Raw genomic sequence first — 22,989 nt, 5'->3', positions numbered from 1 at the left:
GCCATACAAGTGACAAGCAGAAGACAACAACCTACAGTTCTTTTCAAACAGTTGTACCAACAAAAACTCAATAACTAAATTAAACCAATAAGAAAGTGAAAAATTACTGTTTACAGATGAAAGAAAGGTCGAAGGGTGTCCTATTCTAGTTAGTTTTCCGGCTGAACAAAGTTCATAGTAAATATTAATAGTCTTCTACTTCCCCAAAACACTTCGGAGTAAACAAAACATTTGGAAAACAAACGTTACTGCTGCAAACCGGATGTTCGTCAGACGAAAAAACAGGAACACCCAATGCTACGATGTTCGGTGACAGCCTTACAAATTACAAAAGGTTCATAAATGATGTCGTTCTATAAATATTTTGTTCTTGAAACATAGTAAAAACTATCATTTCCTTATAATGTAGATTAAGTTTTTATTACAAATTGTGAAAATTATAAACGTTTCCAGCATCTACTAGTTTAATATTTGTTTTATAGGTCTTGTACAATGTATGCGTCCGCACCTGATCTACAACTGTTTTACGCTGTGGTATGATTTATCATTCAGGAGTTTTTTGTTATTATTTTTCGTACGCTTTTACTTACATTGATTTTGTTCCAAGGTATACGTTTCAATAATATCGGAATTTTTCACTTTCAAAATTATTCTTTATCAATGTGCATTTTGAAAGTATGGTTCTAGATATTTGACTTTAGTTCTGCACGGAATTCGCTCATTGTTAGAAATGATACTATTATTCATCAGTTTCCGTGTGCAGTAGTTTCTTATGAAGAAAATAGCTTAAATATTTTAAACTGTTTGTTTTTGGTTTTCGACTATTGTTTGGATTTCCTATTGTAAACATTTTGTGTTTTGTTTTCAGCGGTAAGCGATTTAACTGCTTTTTTGGAGAAGTTATAGTCACGTCATCAACTAATTGCTCAATTGTTCAAGTTTGCATTCTAGGAATATAAAAGTAAATTACCTTGTAGGACTCCTGCTACCAGGGTAAAGGGCTCTGAATGTTCGTTACTTATTTTGACAGTGTTTTCCCCTTTCGACTCAACTGATTTAATTACATGTATTAGGCCAGAATTTACAACAAAACATTGTACAACTGGGATAAACCAAAAAACTAGATCAAATAATATCGTACTTGTTTCATTGTACTTTGTTTAAAAACTGAGTATGTCCTTAAAACACACAAAACTTTCCACCGAAAGAAAAGAATGACTTGGGAAATAACATGCTGGTTGAAATGAAAAACTACATTTAAGAACCTTAAATATATCTAAACGAGTAATAACCTCTTATAACCATTGATAACTAAAAGCTATGAAGTGAGTCATACTAAATAAACTCTAGTTAGCTTATTGAACTATTCAAAATTGGAAAATTTCGGAATCTACTGCACGGAAATGCATGCTCCACATAGTAAATCATGCGACCGAAGTCCGTTTCCATACTTTGCATACCTTAACGCGCCATAGTTCGCCTGTTGTGGAGCGAAAGCGCGAGAAGCTATCGTTTATTTGCCCATCAACTACGTGGAACGGGCAGCACACGCCCTTTCCCTGCTTGATTACTGCCTGCTCCTCGGCCACCCTCTTCCTCGTCCTCCCCCTCCTCCTCGTCAACAGCTCTGCAACAATTTCACCATGGGGGCGCACGGTACTTTTCCACAGCATCGGATGCACAAAAGCATCCAGTCTGCTTTTCTGCCTTGTCCTTTCGAGTGCGAGAGTGCGAGTGTTTTGCTTGTTAGCGCTGCATACACACACACACACATGCGTGCTCAGGTTTCTGGCTCTCGACCGGGTCGTACATGCCGAGCCAGAGCCTCTACTTGCCAGCCCTGGAAAGCAGCGCCGGCTGGCAGACAGATTGAATAACGCATGTAAAATGCAAATGCACCACCATCACGCTCGGTTTGGTGACAAGGCGGTGTGGAAAGGTGTGGGTGAAGTGGCCGAACAACCTAACGACAGATGCAGGCATGCGGGAGGTCCAACCAAACCAACATCGGCCAGGCGCAATATGGGAAGCTTTGTTTTATGGGTGAGTATTATTTTAAACGAAAAATTCACTCCAAATTAAACTAGTTATAAAGATCCTAGTACAGTATCCTTTTCATGTTTTCGTACATCAAGTTTCGTCGAAAGTCAGTGATTGATGAAAACGCTTCAGTAACGTGAGTTGACTCAGAGTAGTGATGAGAGTAACAACTCATTTAAGAGATTTTAATCATATTGATCACGATGATTCGAATCATTAAGTTACTCTTTTGTGATTTGAAACGTACAAAATGAGTTATAAGTCGTCGAGGAGATTTGAATCCTTAATAGGGATTCTACTCCCAAAAGAGTGAATGAGTCACTAGTTCCAAAAAGATTTGATTCCCAAGGAGAAATTCGATTCCCAAGAGTGAACAAAAGAGCTACTAGTTAAAACCGAAATTTGAATCCGTTGGAATAAATCGAAAGTTAAATTGGGATTGGAATCTCAATCAAAGATTTAAATCCCAAATCTTAATCAGGCATTTTAAAACAATCTATATGAACGTAAAATCCATGCCTTGTAAAAGGATAATTTATTAAACTTTTTCTACCTCTTCTTCAAGTGAATTACTCTTTTACTTACTCTTGTGGGATTCAAATCTCTACCTCGGACTCGAATCCCTCTTTGGAATTAAAATTGCTGCGGAGAATTCGAAAGTTTTTGCTAACTCATTCTTTCGTTTGGATTTCGAATCGATGTTAAGGATTAAAAAAAAAAGAGAGATACAACAGTCTCGACAACAGTTAAATTAGACTCATCGTTCATTCTTACGCAGCCTAACTCAGTGTGATGTTTTTATTTTGTTTTTCTGCATGGTTTAACTCCTTCGTGTGTAACAAAATTCATTTAAGAATTGAACCACTGTGCATAGTTACCTCACATTCGTGGTGAGTTAACTTAAAAACAACTCCGAATGATTTAAATTATTCCTACTCACTCTGCGTGATTCGATTCTTGAATGAATTTTTCAAGCCAAGAAAGAGTTAAATTGTTCTAAATGAGCCAAATCATTTGCAATGTATTAAACCTCCAAAGAGTCAAAATAAACCATCTTGGCTAATTACAATTACTCACATGTTGCCAAGAGTTCACTCATTCGCTCACTTTGACTCAGTTTGCAGTCAATTTAAATTAACAAAGAGGAAGCTTTTTTCTGGGGTAGCATTTTATTTAATCGAAATATTTAAAAATGTGCTTAAAACTACACCTGTTACCCCTAAGACCCTTGTATTAATATCCTTTCCATAATTTTACAGCAAAAATTTCCGCTTTCCGACACAACACAACATTTTCCAACGAAGAGCCCTTGCAACTCCCGGGAAGCATTACAATGGCGATGACAACGGCGTACATGTTCGGTGAGAAAATGGGTGACAGCGTGTGTGTATGTGTGTGTGGGTTGATAGGAGCTAAAACACCCCGTGGTTTCCCCCCCTCCCCTTAGAGGTAATAATTATAACAAAATAGTAGTACGGCTGAAACCGCCAGAAATCACACAGCGACGAGGCGGGGCAGGGCAGGGCTGATTTCCCACCAGCAGGAAGCGTGGGAAAATGTAGCATACAAATCAGAGAGAGAGAGAGAGAGAGAGAGAGAGTGACATACAATGGGAGAGGGTGCAAATAAAAAAGGGTAGGGACGAAACATCGCCGTTGATAAGTGAAAGTCCATCCCGGGGAAAAGGTTTATCCGAGCAGGAAACTGGAAGCATTTGCCAGCACGCGTGTATGTGTGAGAGAGAGGGTAAATGATTGCGTGTGTATGTGCGTAGGTACATCAACATATCGATCGATCCAGAGATCATCAGCTCTGGCGCGACGCCTGACTCGGGATTAATTTGATCTGTTTAGCTGACCTTCGACGATAAGCGGACGATATGGAGAGAAAAGGCACTCACCAAGCGTTCCTTCCTCGTCCTTCACACCTCCATTAACCCTCCCCCCGCACACCCCGCCCCCTTGTGTAGCAACAATAAAGCTGTGGCCAGCGGCGACCAACTTTCAACAAGGACTTTGCTAATGCACTCACAATAAATCACTTCAGCAAACTCAACACGCTGACGCTGACACACGTGCCACAGGCGAAGGTGGGTGGGAGCGCCTGCAAGGGACAGGCTGGTGGGGGGTTCGTGTGCGCCAAGTGCGCTCCGGGCGAATGGGAAAACATTTTCCCCGGGCCCGATCGAAAGCTAATTATTTCGCACAGAGCAAATTCGACAAACGACCCGAACCGAACGCCGGTCGCTGTCGGCCATTTACAATGTTCCGGTGCCCCTTCCCGTGGCAAATGTTCCATCCTAGCACCCTACTCCCCCCCGTCCTCTCCACCAGCGGAGTTGGGAGCCTCATTGCGGGACGTCCTTTTCTACGTGCTCGAACCAAACCGAGCCGAAACGATCGATTGATGGATATAGATTTATTCCGGTCGTCTGCCATACAACCCCCTGCTTCTCCCTCTCTAAACCTACCCCTCCCACCATCGTCACTGACCACAGTCCATTCACCACACGCACAGCAGGCTTTATTTATTGCTAGCTTATCAAACATAGCGCCGACACCATCCCAAAAAACCCCCCGCAAGTGGAGACGCAAACGGAAATCGATCGATTTACAGATGCGCCTCCGCCTCCATGCTGACGGGTGGATGGGGGGGGTGGAAAACGCTGACGATAGCCGTTCATCAACCAACACACACACACGCACACGCACACCCAAGCGTCATACAAATAAACACCCACGGACGGATGCCCCGGCCAGCTACTTGAGACATCGATAGGCTAATGAGATTGATAATCTCGACGCACGTCAACCGCAAACATCCCACGAAGGGCCACGCGGGGGAAGTGGCACATCCCCATGCTCCGGCCCTTCCGCCACCGCGGGACACGCGATTTTATCCATTTCACTCAATTAAATGCCATCGAAACGACATGTTACTTTACGTCGCTATTATTGAGTCTAATGTTGGCTTACAGTGACCGGCATGATAAAATGCCAACCGCGAGTTTTCTTGATTTTTACTAAATACTTTCTCCTGTTTTCGAAATAAATCAGTCCTGAATCAGAGTAAAATATCACAGTTCAACTTCAAAAATAGTGACAAAAATAAAGTAGTCGCTTCAAAAAACGCTTGGACAGCTTCTAAAATGTATTTTTCCAAACATTTATTTGTTTTGATAGCTAGCTCATTAGTTCTAAAAAGTTTTTGTCCCATGCATGAAAGAAAATGCAACATGAAAATTACACAAATATTTAACATCAATTCTTTGAAAAGGTCAATCTTTGCATAACCTTCAAAACTCGTCGGTTTGATAAACGTTACAAACTCATTTTATTAACACTTTCACAGCCATGTCACCCAAAAGTGGGTGACAGCAGCAATCAGTTCTAAAAGGTTTTTGACCCATAAATAAATGAAACTGAAATGAAACATAAAAATTATAGTGATAATTAGTATCAATTCTTTGGAAAGCTAAGTTTTTGTCTAACCTTAAAAAAATTTTAGTTTAATAAATAATATAAACAAATTTTATTAACACGTTCCGTACCGCATCACCCAAATATGGGTGACAGCTCGTTTAGTACAAAAAAGTTTTTAACCCATAATATATGAAAATGCAACATAAAAATTATTATAATATTTTATATAAATTTTTAGGAAGGTAAGCTTTTGCTTGGCCTTCGAAAACAATCGGTTTAACAAATATTATAAACAAATTGTAATATGAAAAATTGTACTAAAAATTGTGCTAAAACGCTTGGTACGGAACGTGTTAAAAAGGATTGTACTAAAATAGTGTGCTAAAAACGCTTGGCAGTCAACGGGTTAAAAAAGATTGTACTAAAAAATTGTGCTAAAAACGCTTGGCAGTCAAAGCGTTAAAACATAACAACGGCTTACTCAAAACAATCCCGGAACAGTTGGAAGTTCAAACAATTTACTGAATAGTACCGACAAAGAACAGTTTGACACGGACGAACAGGCCCTGAAAACAGTGTAAAACAGGAGTGAAACGCTTTTGAAACCATATTCCACGCTTTGGTGAGAGCAATTTACCATTTATGAAATACCAGAACTTCGTCAATTTTGTTTATTCTTTTTGATCCGTCAATCCATCTGTGTTCAAACACATTTTTAACAACCGTTTTCGCTTTTAAATATTTGATATTCATAATACCACTCCGCTAGCTCGATTGTAATGAAAAACGGATCAAATGGGACATGCTTTTATTTGTTATGCCATCCTTGACATTTTCCAAATGAAAACTGTTGGCAAAAAATATATATTCACCAGAGAAAAGTTCTTAAAGCACATACCAACAAAAAAAGTTATATTTTTATAAAGTATGGGAATGTATGCTATATAATATAAAGGGGTTTTACTACAAAAAAAATGTATTAAGTTCTAGGCTACCTTTAAAAACGCCAAAAAAAGAAAGTATACTTAATATCAGAAGAATTTTAGATGATTACATTAGAATTTGACAAGGATTATTAGAATTCTGAGCTATTAAATATTATTTTAATATAAAATTCTAATAGCACATAGAAGCAAAAAAGTGTCAAACTCACTAAAAGAAAGGGTTTTTGATATTTGAAACCTCATGTTTTTCGTTTCGTAGTCAAATACACGAGAGATTGGAAGTGGTAGCCATTTTTCTTTTGTTCAGGTGAATTTCACGACACAAACATCAGTTTTGACCTAGACATCCCGATACACATGATGTGCAAATGATAATGAGTGCATATACCGCTGTTGAGTGTTTTCCTTTCGATTATGTCAGTTGTGAAATTAATCAAATTTAGGAACATAAAACCTTTTTATCGATTATTTATTTATTTGTGGTTTTAAGAGTCTGATTGAGCGCAAAGTCGAATGACACTATTTAGATCAGTTCACTATATGTTGAGATTCAACAGTTATTAATGATGGTCCACAACTAAGCACGGCCACAATCAGAAACATTCCGTTAACTATTCCAATCATTCACCATTCAAATGATTAAGTGTGAACTAATTTCACAAGATCTTAATTTAAATTCCAAAGTGATAAACTTCAATTTCAATTCAAACGTAGCCCTCACCCAACAGCTCAAATTTCGATTCTTATGGGTATCTTTTGAACGAATCAATTTGTTCGGTTGCCTCGACTTGCCTTTTCAAGCAACGGTGAGGCTTCTCTTCTCCCGGAGGACGTGTTCAAAGAGGTACGATTGTGGAACTTACATTGTATCGACTTCCGTACAGCCATGGAAAGGGGACTTAAAGTCGTTGGTAAGAATATTTAAACACACCAACAGCTCATAGCAGACGGTTTAATTAATTTATCAAATAGCACCTAACGGTGGGCAATAGAACGGTGCGCGATAATTCACCCTACGATTATCAACGGCAATCGATTGCCTCGGGCGGAGCTCCAGCTCGAAAAGCCCATAAACTGTGTTGTTATCTTCAATTTGCAGTCTCTCAACCGAGCGCCTGCTCGGGGTTCGTGTCGTGACACTCCCCGTTTCTTTTTCCTTTTTTTTTTTTTGTTGTTGTAGTCTCCCGAGGGGGGATAAGAGAAGATTTTCCTTTCGATTCGTGCGAACGGATTGTAAAGATAAACCACATCACCATGCCGCACACTTTTTTCCCCTCCCTCCCCCCACGGCTGGCGCTGAGATAGAGTGGAGCGATTTTCACAACGATATCCCGGGCGGGAGGAGGTGGATGGATGAAGGGGTTGGGAGAAGTGCGCTGGAATCATTGTGTGGGGGTCAACGAGGTCACGCAAGGACATAACGGGGGGGGCGGTGGTAGCGATAGGCAACCAATACGCAGTTAATAGGAAATTAAATATTTATCCGAACGAAAACGAAATGGATCCAATTTGTTGAATCGCCAGGATCCATGCCACCTCCACCGCTTTCCTTTTCCGACCGCTCCGTGCGCTTCCCCCCGGGGGCTAGGACTATGGGACAGTTTTCCTATTTCGAACAGGCCTATAGAAGCCATATTGTACAACGGGAAATTTGATTCAGACAAGTGGAAGCGATTAGTATTAACTAAAACTATTCCGAAAGTAAACCATATTATAATTCACATTATATTGGTTTTACATTATACCTCTTATAGGTTAATTTGTTTCAAATTTTGTATCTTTATGTATTCAAAATATATTATTATCGATATTATAATATCGTTTAATATCGTGATGAACGTTTCGATGATTTATACAACTTTATGCGAACTGCGTTGTATTATTCATGCCTTTTCCCTTTTATGTTTAGAACACGAATTCTGAACCTCAACCCACCACTTGTAATCATAAAAGAAATGGTTGCATGCATTACATCGATAATATAACGATAAACTTGATATGGTAATGTAGAGTCGCATTCTAAGCATGTAATAAAATTCAAATTGTTTAGTATATTAGTTGTTTGCATTGAAAACTTTTCAACTTTTTAACACACTTTTTATCGCTATTTTGGCCCACATTGTTTGTAATTTGGCCCTGCAGTGTACCAGTTTTACTTATTTTATGTATTTTGTAATTAAAACAATCTTTAAAATTATTTAGAAACTGTTGTTTATCTTTACCATTGTTAAATAATCTGGATAAAATACTTAGTTTACCTTTTTAATATGCACTTTTTTGAACGATAATTGCATTTTCGCCTAGAAAGTCTGTGACAATCAGCTGTCAGCTGTGAAAACACATGGAATAGTTTTTTGCGCAAAGAATAGTTCCGCTAATTTCTGGCCCGTTAGCATGGTACGCTGCGACCTCTTTTTCTACTGATCTTATTTGCAATTCTAGTAATTTGTATTTGTAATCTCGATTGTTTTGCTGAAGTGTTGGGTTTTGTAAAAGGTATTCTGACATTTATCATTAACTTTGATTATATTCTAGTGTGTTTGAGTTAACTCTCCGTAAAATTAGTTAAACTAGCTGTAACCAGCAAGAACAGTAAAACATTTTTAAGCAACTTTAAGCCCAGCGCAACTAAAATAGGTGCAAGTTACTAATCGATGCGTTTTGTTATCCTTTATTTTTCGATTTAATTTAATCAGCAAAGTGTGTATGGTTTGAAGGTAACTTATCTACTCGATAACATAACAGGTATAGATTGAGAAAGCCTCACTTCCTCATTGTGCGCCTAAATTCTTCAGGGGTTGTCACTTGCACGGGGTTTTTCGATTTGGCGACCAACGGGAAAGATAATTCCATTCCATTCCATTCCTTTTTTCTTCATTTCGCTTTCCATTCGGCACTCGGTTCGTTTGCACTCAATGTCTCTTACGCATCAACGCGCGTACATCCAAGTGTTGGTAGGTGTGTGTTGTCGAGTATGTGTGTGTGTGTGTGTGTGTGTGTGACTGTGACGTACCGGGTGATGGAAGATTGAAGATGAGGCAGATAAGAAGATACGAGAAATAACCAAACCTCCAGGCCGAAACTGTCCGATTCCGAAATCGGAAATGGGATCGACATAAATAATGTTGACCCAATGGCAAACAAGGGGGCTGAAACCTCCACGGTAAATACCATCGCACCCCGCTGCCACCACCCCACTTTCGGGGTGGCACGAAGTGACATAAATGGTGCTTGGCCCCGTGCCTGCTGCTGCTGCTGCTTTCGGCATTGCATTTACTTCTTTCATGGTGAAAAGCGAGAAAAATGTTGCGTGCCACGTCCGGCAACTTTTTGCCTTTTTACGCCAAGAAAATGTACGCCTCCCCACCCTCCGCCTCTCCCAGACCCTGGGGCAACAACGACGGCCCGGGTTTTGGGATGGAGTAGATGTAAATAACTTTTTCTCGCCTCATAAATAAGACTTACGACGCTCCTCAGCCATCCTTCAACGGGATTTTCCTCTCAATTTTTCCCTTCTCACTTGGTGTTAGGCGTTTGATTTCGGTGTGTCCAACCGCTTCCCAACCATTTCTCAGACATTCGCGATGTTTTGAAGTTTGTTTTTCCCGCCGTCCTACTACTCGTGACCTGCTGAAAAAGTGAGAAAGTTTCAAAGACGCCGGCATAGGTGTCGCTCCGGAGCAGCAACCGAATCGAATGGAAAAATAAACCGTAAAAAAGAAAAATAACTCCCAAATTACCCAGCCTCCATGTGAAGCAAACCGCACCAACGGAGGCCGGCACTTTCGCGAGGAAAACCCCCAAGGAAAAAACGGAAACGAAGCTGACGATGGTGAAGGAACTGGAACCGAAAGAGTTAGATGACAAACGAAAGAGGCAAACATAAACCACATACACACACACACACACATACGGTCCCAGGGCTCAAATTGCTTTTCCGAATGAAGATCCCGGGGATCTAGGGGTTGATTTAAGGACACCTCAGGAGTTGTACGGCCCGGATGCCCTTATCGATGGTAATTTTTCAATCGCTGCTGCCGGCAGCCGCTCGATAGCGTACGATAAGTGCGAATAATTCACGCGTCCTTGAGCCCGACGGCGAACTGACAGCGCGACGAAAGTGCGCCGTGATGGATCGAGCAACTTGAAGGGAGAAACGGAAGCGTCCTAGATAAATATGCAAAACACTTGGAAGTGTTGGTTTTAATAATTAAAAGAAGCAAAAAGGGTGTACTTTTTGTTAGTTTTAGTAGCCGTTAGTTCTAAAAAATGTGTATCCCATAAATAAATAAAAAACCAACAACAAAGTTATAGTATTTAAAAACATCATTCTTTGAGAATTTTGTTCTTGATTTCGAAAACCAGTGGTTTAACACGATGACTGCCAATGACTTACATAGTGGATGACAGGCAATTCTAAACCTTCACAAAACTCATCAAGTATTGCACAAATATCGTAGTAACCTGTTGAAGTTGTAAAAACAATGCTAAGAAAAGCTAAGTCTATTTGAAATTGGATAATAAACAAGTCTTAGCTTTGTTTTACAACCAAATGTCACCAAAAATGATTGTACTGAACAAATGTTGTAAAAACGTTTGACAGTCAACGGGTTAATAAAATTAATAATCAGTTTTTATTAACACGCTGACTGCTACGTCACCAAAAAGTGGGTGACAGCAACAATTAGTTCGAACATTTTTTTGAAACGAAAATGAAACAAACTATAGTAATGTTAAAAACAAGGTCTTTTGGGAAGCTAATGTTTTGCTTAGCCTTAAAAATTGGTTGAATAAATGGTATAAACAAATTTTGTTGAAAAAGATTGCACTAAACAAGGGTGCTAAAAACGCTTATCAGTCAACGTGTCAAGCAAAGTGTTACTAAAACGTGCAAAAACGGGTTTTAGTCAACGTGATAAAACAAATTCTAAGACTTAAATTTTAATGGAATAACAAGTGGAGTAAGCTTCCCATAGCTTATATTTGAACAACTACCCTGGCCGATACTCATGCAATACTGTATTAGTTTCGAGATTTACAAGATAAGAATTGCCGACGTTGAATCTTTTCTCTATTAGTTTGGATAACTAACTGTTATTTGTTCTAAAAACTTGGTGTCTCATAAATAAATAAAAAAGCAACATAAAAATTACAGTATTCCTAAAAATTCATGCTTGATCTTTGCTTGTTTCCGAAAACTAAAAATTTTATAAGCCATTGTTATAAAACAAGAATGTATTTAAAAATAGAGTTCAACACTTTAGTAGCCAACGTGATAAAACAAATTAGTTTGGGACAAGATTGGAATTGCTTTCGCAGCTTTTAAACAATGCAATCTGCATAAAACTTGTTGTCTCTCTTTAAAAGACCAGTTGAATGAATTTCTATACATAAACGATACAAACTGCAAATGACCAGCATTTCATCTGCACAAAAGAAGATTAGAACAAATACAATAATACTTTCAAAATCGCCGCCCATTTGTAACGTTTAGTTTACCATACAGACTGACACACTTTCTTTAAAATATTTTTCACTGTTTTGTTCAATCTTGTCGCCCCCTTTTTTGCATCCTTCCGTACCGTACAGCACTCAGACCTTCGCTGTTAATTTGCACCATCATTAAGTCGAAATGAAGCGGCAAAACATGAGCGAAATCTTAATTTGATTTCACGATCACGTCGTTGCGTGTTTTTTTTCTTCTCTCTCTCTCTCGTGCTTTTGCTTTCGCTCTATTTGCCTTTAATCGTCCTCTTACGTCTCCTCGTCCACTCCGGCTCCGGAAGCTGTGCCGTCGTTCGTTCTTATGGAGGAGAAAGTAAAACCAAACATCATCCGTGCCATAAGAACGGCCCCATACACGTTCGGTCAGCCTTGGCGTGGGATTATCCTGTCGAAGTATTTTCCCCGGGCCAAAGACAACCGGCTGCACACACACACAGCTCAACAACAGCACATTTTCCCGGGGTAGGACGGCCTTAAAGGGATGGCGAGCCCCATGGCGAATGTCCATTTCCGACTCCATTTCCGGGTCCATTTAGCAAGCAATGGCCGGGTACGATTGGGCACGACCGTTGACCGAAATGGCGGCAAAATTGGTCCCGATTAGCTTCATCCGTACGCTCCCCCTTCCACCCCCCCCTTTCCCCTATGACCACTTTGGCGCGCGGACTGGAAGGATTATCCTCTTCTGTCGCATTCGGGGCAATCGGGTGGGTTTGTAAAATTCAAGGTGGCTGGTTCGGCGAGCATAGAAATACACACACACACACACACGCTCGCATGCTGCTAACAGGTAGAAGGGTGGGGACAACACTTCAATCTAAGCGGTCGAAGTGTCGTTGCGGGACGTAAGCGGGAAAAAAATCGATATGTTCCAGAAAATGCGCGTCGTGGAACGGGGCGAGAAAAAAAAAACGGACCTTCCCTTCGCCATATCGAGCCAGGCAGGTGTCAGGCACACGCTGCGAATGGACGATTTGCCCCCCCCTTTTTTTTTTTGTTAATCCCTCCGACAGGAAAGGGAATTCCAGCAATCAGCCCTTCGTGTCGTCTGGCGCGGGAAATCTTCCGAAGCGGAAAGTGAGCTTAAGGGACGTTTTAACGCGTGCAATCTAAGCCTACTTCAGTGCGAGAGGAAAATAAAGTAATGGCGGGTGACAGTAGGATGCCGATGAGCGAACGTCACCTTTCGTAACGGTTTGGCGTTAGTTGCATACCTTCTGGCGCACCGTGAAATGTAACACCAGTGCGCGGTTTGGTTATCTTTGCACCCCCGTTTGAAACGTTACCGTATCGGAAATCGGAGGCGAGAGCTGTCGTGCAAACGCTGCTTCATCTCGAGACCGTGTTTTCCAAGACGCCGAACGACGAGCTCGATGCGAGATGTGCAGCGAAGGATGAAATCGTAATCCTCTTAGCTGGAGGAGCCGGAGAGAGCTAAAATCGATATCGTCTTTCATCGTCGTCGCGCTTGAAACAACAGCCGGTGAGCCGATATGCTGAACCCTCGGCCCCTCCCCCCACAACCCGGCCTGACCTCCACGTCACGGCCCGTTGGGAAGTTAATGCTGCCGGAGACGCGCGTGCAATGGCAGGATGAGGTAAAACACCGGGACCCGTTCTAGAGGAAATAAATGTATGCATGTGCACACATACATCTATATATCACCGGTGGATCATCCATGCGCCGTTAGAGCCTGCTGGAAATAATTAAACACTTCAGCTACCCGATCCCCCTCCATCCACGTTTGACCCACTTCAAAGCGTACAACTTCAATCGATCCGTTTACCGAAAGCCCCTTAAAGCCACGCGAAGGCGCATCGATCGCAGGCTCCGAAGGTTCCGAAATGATTTTCGCATACCCGCTCGTTCATCTCGGCACGGCTCAACTTACTTCCGTCCATGGTGCAGCCTCTGACAATCCAAGGTGGTCGCAAAAACACATCGTTCCGACGCACCTGTCAGTAGGGGTTCATAATTGAATACTCCGTTGCTCAAAGTGTGTTTGTGTGCCCGACATCTTTCGCAGATCTACCAATGTTTTCGAACTCGATTGATACCATTTTATGAGCCTCTTTGACGAAAAACTAGGAAGAAGCAATATAAGGAAGTAGTTTTGAATAGAGCGAACTAAATATACATGTTCAGTAATATTAAAGGGTTTGACGATATTTTTTCAAGCCTCAATGGAGGCGCCTGGTTGCTCGTAAACAATGCGCAATTATAGTACCTTTCGGTCCCTTTCTGCTGAATATTTCAGCATTAATTTACAGTTGCATCAACTCGATTCAAATTCTTACATTTTATCGAAAACTTGCTGAGTTAAAATGTTCAGAAACAAAAACTTCAAAATTATTACCATCAATGGAGACGCCTAGTACTTTTCTTTTTATTGGCGTAACAAACGTCTTCGACTGTTATTTTCGTGCATTTGATTATTAATATCTCAACATCTTAACATGTTCTGCTGATAGATTTCTGTTAACTATAGAAATCATAATGATTCGTTGGACAAACCCTAGAAGGTCGAGAAAATGGAGACGCCTGGTCGTCCACCAGCATGTTGCTTTCGTGCAGCTCGTCACCGAATCCTTGAGCGTACCAACACTGCCAAATGAGGCCCACACCAAGCACGAGAGAAAGGTGCGAATTCTGGCGAATAAGAATTTGCCCGCGCACACAACCATGCATCGACAACGCGCATTCACGGGCGGCATTCCAGGGCAGCATTCGTTGGTGCGGTAAGCCTTGCCGGCCCAACAACCGCCTTCAACAGGCATTCAACGCGTCCCTAAAATTATTGCCTTTTGACTTGCTGCGGCATCTTAAGCCAACGGAGAAAGATATCAAACAACGTTGCAGCGTCGCAAACTACGAGACAGTGTCAAACACTGGAATTTATTTATTTATTTATGACTAAATTTTATTACTTATTATTAATTATTTACTTACATAAACAAAAATAAATAAAAGTGGGGGTGTCCATGGCGCAGCGGTAGCGCAAGGAAACACCACACCACAGGTGTGGGATCGAATCTCGAGTCTGGCACCCTCCGGTATTACGAACGGCTGACCACCGATCTATAATATACCGTCTTTCGGTCACACAAACTCTCTACGGAGAGAGGCCTTGTCCCACTAGGGGATGTCGTGCCACATTAAAAAAAAAAAACAAAAATAAATAGATAAAAATAATAAAATATTGACAAAGAAATTCTATTATAGTGTGGTAAAAACCATGTTTAATAAAAATCCCCCTCGTGTACGGAATCATGACACAAAACAGAGAACGGAAATAAATTATTGAAAAATGAAAAATCTATTGAGTCAAGAAACTTTTAGGCAAATCTGTTACGTATTTGTCATATTAAAATATGGTATTATGCTTTTAAGGTCAATAAATATGTTTTCTACCTATCGTGCACTTTTTTAAATGAGTCTACATTTGTTCTTTGGAAAATAGAAATGTTAAAAAAGAACATTGTACTGTAGAGTGTATGAAATTGTGCGCGAAGCTAAAATCGTAGCTTTAAACAGTGGGTAGATAAGTGAAACTAACACAACAACCCTAGCCTCATTTTTGTTTCAGCGGCGAAACGAGAGTCCCTTACCGACCGTTACGAACACGGACATCCACTTTCGGGCTCCTTACCTACCCTGCAGCATTGGAGGGCATCCAGCAGCCCGTCATCTACTTTATCATTTCGTTTCGTCGCGTTCGGAGTGTGGTAAACAAGAGAAAACAACGGGAAGCGAAAATAAGAAAAAAGGAATGAAAACGAGCAAAGCCGATACGTTACCACACCGGCAGCAAATGAGAAGCTACAGGCTGAAAAAGGAACCAGCAAAAAAAACACGAAGCAACAATAATTGAAAAAAACGTACACACAAAAGCAAACACAAAAACTGAAAGCACCCCAGCGTGACGCATAAATATGTATACATTAGAGATACCTGCCCACCCGTTTCATCTTTTACACGCTTTTTGCAACTCCCATCGCCCTCCCTCCATCATCATGCATGTAAAAATATGTGAGTATGTATATATGTGTGTTTGTGTGTGTTTCTGCCAGTGATGACAAAGAGCCCAAAAATGTTGAGCTAGGCTGTGGCCGGAGCAAAATAGAGGGCATGAAAAGGCTAGCGGGTTTCCTGGGAAATCCGGGGTACGTACGCATGGAGAAAGGGGCACGTATGGGAGGAGAGGTGGGAGGGAGGTTTTCCCAATTTACATTTCGTTTAAGGCAGGAACCCAAAATTTACATCTACTCAACAACCATCACCCACAAGCGTTTCGCAGCAGTTTTCCCTTGGAGTTTAACGAAACACCAACATAAAAAAAAACGTCTCCCCTTAGCCCTCCTCCCACATTCCCACCCCTCCTTACCCCATTTGCAACTTACGCAGAAACAGTGGCGGGCGGCGGTTTGAGCAAACTAAATGACAAAACACAGATGCAAAATAAAAACACAACTCCGCCGTATATTGAGTCGAGTAACGCCGGTCCACTGTAGTAACGCCCGTCCCTGGTCAGTACATCGTTACCTCCCACTCCCCTTCCCCCTCCCATCCTCCTGCAACCAGCTGGAAGCCCGCAGCTTGGACACTAACACTGCCCCGGGGGTCGTTCGCTTTCCAGCTTTTCTCATCCTAAGTAAACCCTCCGGGTCGCAAGGGTCGCCCTCTGCAACACTGGCCGCAAGGCACGCTGGAGGCAGCCCAACAACGCTCCGACCCGGCAGCCTCTAGCCGCTAAAAGTCGAACCAGTTGTCATCGGTCAGCTCGGGAGACACCGCGAGCGATATGCTTTAATTGCGATATGGTACAAGTGTAAGAAAAAATCCTTAATCGACGCCATCTGCACGTCGCAGGAAACAAAGCAACAGCACAAAACGCCTAGAGACACCGGGCGTTGAAAGGCCACAAATGCACAACACACCGCCCCGGGAGGGTGCAGGGACATGCAAAGCCTTAACCCTAGTCAATTAGTTTCAGCTAGATGAATAACAAACCAACTGGTGTAAAACGTATTAACATCTGTGAAAAAGAAAGGAAAAACAGTTTTATAAAAGGTAAAAAGGAGTAAAAAGGATTGAATTGAATGCTATACAACTACAGTTACACGATGATGTCAGCTACTTTACGAAAAACAGCTGCAATGCTCATCAACACAAACTTTACACAAACATAGTAGTTAGCTTTAAAATTTAGTAAAATGGATTCGTTGGAAAGCCTAACTTTTGCTTAGTAGTCGAAAACCGTCGAGGCAATAAATTGTATTAACAAATGCTAACAAAACTTAATTTACTAAAAAAAATCTACTAAAACAGCGTGGCAGTGTTAAACAAACAACACTTCCAAAGTGTTTACTGAGAACTAACTATTTAGAAGAAATTATTTAAAACAAATTTAAATCGTTATTTTTGCGAAACGCTTCAAAACACTTCCGCTTGGTGACTCGCCATGTAACCGGATGCACCCCGACTCACGAACGAATCATGCTGAAAGATGAGAAAAACGACGGCAAAGATGAGAAATCATCAATTTTCCAAACGTTCCACCCGCGAAAGAATGCACCTAGTTGCGTGGAAAAACTATAAATAATGGTTCCGGTTAAGGACTTTTTCAGGGGTATAAAGTAGAGGAAGAGTGAGAGGGAAGGGAAAAATAAGAGAAAGAAAGATAGAGATGGTGGGAGAAAGTATGTTACGGTGTGACGAACGAGAAAGAGAAAGGAAACGAAATAGAGAAAATTGAGAATATAACTCGCAGCGCATTCGTTTTTCATCTCTTCTCACTCTCTCTCTCATTTCTCTCTCTCACTCTAGCTTTCTCTTTTGATTTCTCTATCTATCTATCTCTTTTAAGTTCCGTGCATTTTGTCCTTATTTAATTGCTCTCACTTTCTCTTTTCTGCTTCGGTTCTTTCCCACCGCTTTTACCGCTCAAAATTCTCAACCCAAGCACCAAGGCACCATCGATAAGCAATGTGTCAAGTGGTCCGTCTAATTGCTTCCGGGCTGATACATTCAATTATGCTAAAGTGTGACAACGTGCGAGCGATGATTTAAGATTTAAGAAGACCAGATGTGGACGGATCGAGCGCTTGCTCGAGGGAACGGTTCCGTACATCGTGGTGTGTAGAATATTTCCATGTCCATGTTCCATGTGAACATTGTACACTTTGCACATAAAACAGAGATTATTAGATGTTTCAACTTTGCTAAACGCGTTTATATACATAGAACATATCTTGGAGTGGCAACTAAATGTGAGCATTAGTAGAATCTATTACAAAATGTACCCCTTGAACTCTTTGTGGATGCTTCTAAATTGAAAAGTTACTGAAATAACGCAACTGTTTACCAGAAAACCTACAGCTACAAATCGAAATGCTATAGAAACCCTACACAGCTGAAAACATTTACCAGCTCTTTTGTCGTGGACGAGAAAACGGTACGAACCATTTCGAAAATAGGGAAAGACGATAACAACTTCCATCCCGCGTACCGGGTTGACAGCGGCAGTCTATCGCCATAAGCAGCCCGAATCAAATGAAACGCAGCTAATCAGTCAACTCATATCAACGGGCTTTATTGTTTTGCAATTTGTCGCCCGTGGAAAGAATCCCCCTCCGGACGCAAACAACGCTCCAGCAAAACCAAGGGTAGCACGGCGGAAAAGCGAAGGCAGTGAAAAGTGGAGGGATTGAAATGCAAATTAGCGAGGCAAATAAAATATCTCGAAACCCCGCCAAACCGTGCAACGTACAGTTGCTAGCTCCACCGAACAAGTGAAGGGAACGGTGAAACACAAAACGAGTCTGATGGAAATTGAAGAAAAATCGACAGAATGGAATCGCAATGGCAGCGTTTATAAATACCGAATTTTATCCACCGGCGCTCAATGGGAGTTATCCGCCATGTTGATTATCTTTCTCGCTCGTCGTTTTACCCTCTTTACCAATAATTACCACCTCAATTTTCGGTCGTCGGTAGTGCAATTCCTCAATGCAAACGGGTTCCCGCACAGAATAATTAAAAGAACCGGTTCCCACAGCAATACAATTGCTTATCAAACTGAAGCAACAAGTTCAACAGTTTTGCCAGAGAGGATACACGATTTTAATAAATCAGAGAATAAAGCGACATGAAAAATACTAGTGGTAAGAACAACAACTCTTTCGAGAGATTGGAACCAGATTGAACAATCATCATGATGATTTGAATCTTGCAGTTACTCTCTTGCTATTCAATATACAAAAATGAGTTTTAATGAGACATTTAAACCCTGTACAGAGTACACTACTGTTCGAGTCTCAAAAAAGTGAGTGAGTAAGTAAAAGAGTTGCTCGTCACCAAACTTATTCGACTCCTTAACAACGAATCGAATAAGATATAATAAACATCATTAACACACTTTCTCTGTAATTTATTTACTCTTTTAACTACACTTAAAGTATTCTAGTACCTATTTCTATTTTCCTACCTCACTCGATTTGAATCTGTAATTTTATTTGATTCCTTGTACGGGGCTCGGAAATACCTGCTTCAGATTCGATACCTTCCTTGGGATCGCTGTACTAGTAATTAATTTATTTACTCTTTCCCTCTTTAAGGAGTCGAATCTACTGTCAGTGCCGAATGAAGGCCATCACCACCCACCAAGTTTTGTTAACACTAGAATGCATTGCTTTGGAATCTAGTGACCGTTCTTTTTAAGACTTTATAACTTCTCTATAGTTGAAGATTTTACTAATTCGCATACGGCTACTTTATAGTGTATTTGTAGGCAATATTTTGGCGTTTTAAAATTTTTGTTTCACCTCTCCATCATTCCGCTAACATGGTGTATGGCAAAAAAGATCGATTTGAACCAAGTTTGAATTCCTTTTTTTTGACTCAAAATGTTTCAAACAAGATTTTTATAATTTTCCATAGTTTTTTTCGTTCTGTGCTTTAAAAATAGAAAATTTATTGCGTCTTTAGAAGCAATATTGCTATAAACAGGGTTGTCAACTTGGTTTTCAGAACTGATCGAACAGAGAAATCGTAATTTTTTGTTTTAGATGTAGCTTACCGCTATTTCATTTTGAAAGTTTAACAAGCTTTTTATCCATACTACGGAATAGGTTCTCCGAAAACTCGAAAAAATCCTAAACAATATAACGTGAATGTTATCTTTGAAATAAGTGTTGACCGTTTTCGTGGATAGAATGTCTTGGTTTCATATTTTCTTTGTGAAACATATCCATCTTAGGCACAGAATAGGAGAACGCGTCAATTATATGGCTTTGTTACTAACATCATTAATATTGTACCTTATCCTTTATAAAAAAAAGCTAAAGGTTGCCCGGCAAACAATAAAACCAGCTAAGAACGTAATACATGCGCAACAAAATGATTGATGGAATCATTTGAAGCGCCATCATAACCGATTCCGGTTGTTTTCAACACACGACTCAAATTTTTCCTTTTCGTGCTGCGAGGTGAAAAGTTAAGGCCGCACCGAAGCTTCTCTCAACAAGTGTCACGGGCCTTTATTCTACGGTTTATCGTGAAGCAAGCCAGGCCGTGGCGTCGCGCATCGAAGAGGCCATTCTCTCCTTGGCTATCATTCGCCGTGGGTTTGGAAACATTGGACCAACACCTCGTTTGTCCCGGGCACCATCCATCTTGCGCTGACTTATTGCCGCCTCCGGGCGAATGTATCATTTGTCTCACCTATTATTTACGTTTTCGTCCCAGCCCTTTACCCATGCACCTAGCACACACACACACACGCGCGCGCGCACCCCGATGTGCTACCGTTTGTCCTTGAACTTCATAAATTATTTCTTTCCCACCTCCGCGCGAAAGAAGAAAAAATCCACCAAATTGAGCACCGGAGCGGCAAATAAACCTAAGCCAGCAAGAAGAAAGCCAAGGAATACATCATCCAATCACAATATAAAAACATACACGCACACGCGCGTGCACAAATAGAAACAATGCCGATGATGTTACGGTTTGGTCGTTGAGCGCCAGTGCAAAATGAATTACAGATAATTAATGATAAAATATGATCATCATTAAAAATAATTATTTCTCCGTTGGGGGATAGGCCCCGGGCCTACTTGCGCGGTTCGGCACATATATTCGGAGGCTTGTGCCTTCAGTTTTTCCGTATAATTCGGCATCTTTGTTGTTTCAGTTTTTTTTTTTTTTTCTTTTCTTGAACGAGTGATTCACTGAATGGAACAGAGAGAGAGAAAATAAATAAATAAACCGAACCGTTTCGACGCGCTCGGATGGAAACCAACCCACAGCCAACGGCACGTTCGATACACGGCTGGAACCGGCCGATGCACACTACCGAACGTGAAAAATCCGTAATTGAAATCCATCCAATCCGCGGACAGAGTGGTCGCCCAAAAAAAATCTACTTACAATTTGTCAGCCAGCCACTCAGCCAATGGTTTGGGCGCAGTTCAACGAAGGCACCGTGGTATGTGCGTCAAATGTTTCCAGTTTATATATTGACAGCAGAACTCGGTAACACAAAAGGAAAACTGGTCGAAACCGTGCCGAGAACCGGTGGAAGCCCCATAAAAGTCACAAATAAAAAGGGCAGAAAGTAAGTGGCGGAGGGCAACATTGAAAGAGAACATGTGAGTGAAGCGAAAAACGCACGGGCACCAGCGCACGGTGGGATAAGAGACGAAAACAATCAAATATGTGTATGTTAATGCAACCTTTAATAATAGCCAGAGAGCTTTTTTCCTAGTATAAACTCGATACACTCAATACATTGCTCAATGTTGTATCTGTACTTTGAAAAGATAAAAAAGTGAAAAAGAGTGTTATTTTTTATATTGTTAACCCAATTTTTAAATACATATGGTTTAGTCAATTTAAAATATATACATTTTATGAATTTAAATACAACTTTCTCATTTGGACTGCTGCAACCATTGAAGTAAAAACATTTTGATGGAAAATAAAGAGAAACAACGTTGTTAAGATAACGAATAAAAAAAATGTCTATCTGAGAAATTTATACTACAAATCAGTTCATATATAATCAAAAACTCAGCTGCCCGAATATGCCCACACGACCAAAAACTATGGTACATATCAATCTAATAGAAAACAGATGCTAAAAACAAACTTACGAAGCAATTCTATGCTGTTTTTCGAAAAAACGCATGGTTGCATTTCGTTAGTTGACTGCTTACATCTCGAGTACCAAGCCTTGTTCATACTACAGTGACGCCATCTGGATTTCCAATGGGAAAATATACTTTTATCTGTGTTTTGGTTCAGTCTTGGATGAAAACAATTAAAATCGTTGAGAAATTCATAAAAAAATTAGAAACATCCGCTTGACTGTTCCACCCTATCCCACCGTGCAGCGCAATCACGAGAGCGATGCCAAAAAAGTTACAACACGTATTCGCCACTTCAACTTTGCTTTTTTGATTATTATCTTTTTTATTTGTTTATTTCTTTATTTTAGTTTGTTTTTAAGGAGTTGGGTGGACGTGAAGCCGGTCGATCTCACCTTTCACCCCGCTCACCGACCAAATGAAACTGCGTCCGTTATATACGATGCATTCAAGAGGAAAAGGAAAGGGAAACCCTAGCAAAGAGTACGTGAAACATTCCGAAGCCATAAAATAAAACAATTGCAAAACTGCTCGGCGAAGCAAACCCTCGCGTATAACTTGGAAATCCTTTTGCAATTCTAACTGCGCTGACCGCGGCACACACACATACACAACGACGAATAACGACGAAGAAGGATAATGGAACGAGCGGCGACGTGGCAAGCGAAAAACAAAACAAACCAGCAAATAAACACAATCAGAGCAAAAAAGCACTCCCCCGCCGGTTCCGACGGACACTCCTCTTTCATTAGGGACATATTAATTTCCCTCATCTGTCAAGCGCCAACACGGTCCTGCTGCTTCCCCAAAAGTGTCAACGCTTTAAAGTGAGTGTGAGGGTAGGACCCATTCTGCCCGCCCTTACGTGACCTTACGCAAGGGGACAAATAAAAACCAAGCTCACTGTGCAGCGGAAGAACGAGATTGAAGTG

This window comes from Anopheles coustani, chromosome X (genome assembly GCF_943734705.1).
Source record: "Anopheles coustani chromosome X, idAnoCousDA_361_x.2, whole genome shotgun sequence".
Classification (NCBI taxonomy): domain Eukaryota; kingdom Metazoa; phylum Arthropoda; class Insecta; order Diptera; family Culicidae; genus Anopheles; species Anopheles coustani.
This window is presented reverse-complemented; position numbering follows the sequence as displayed.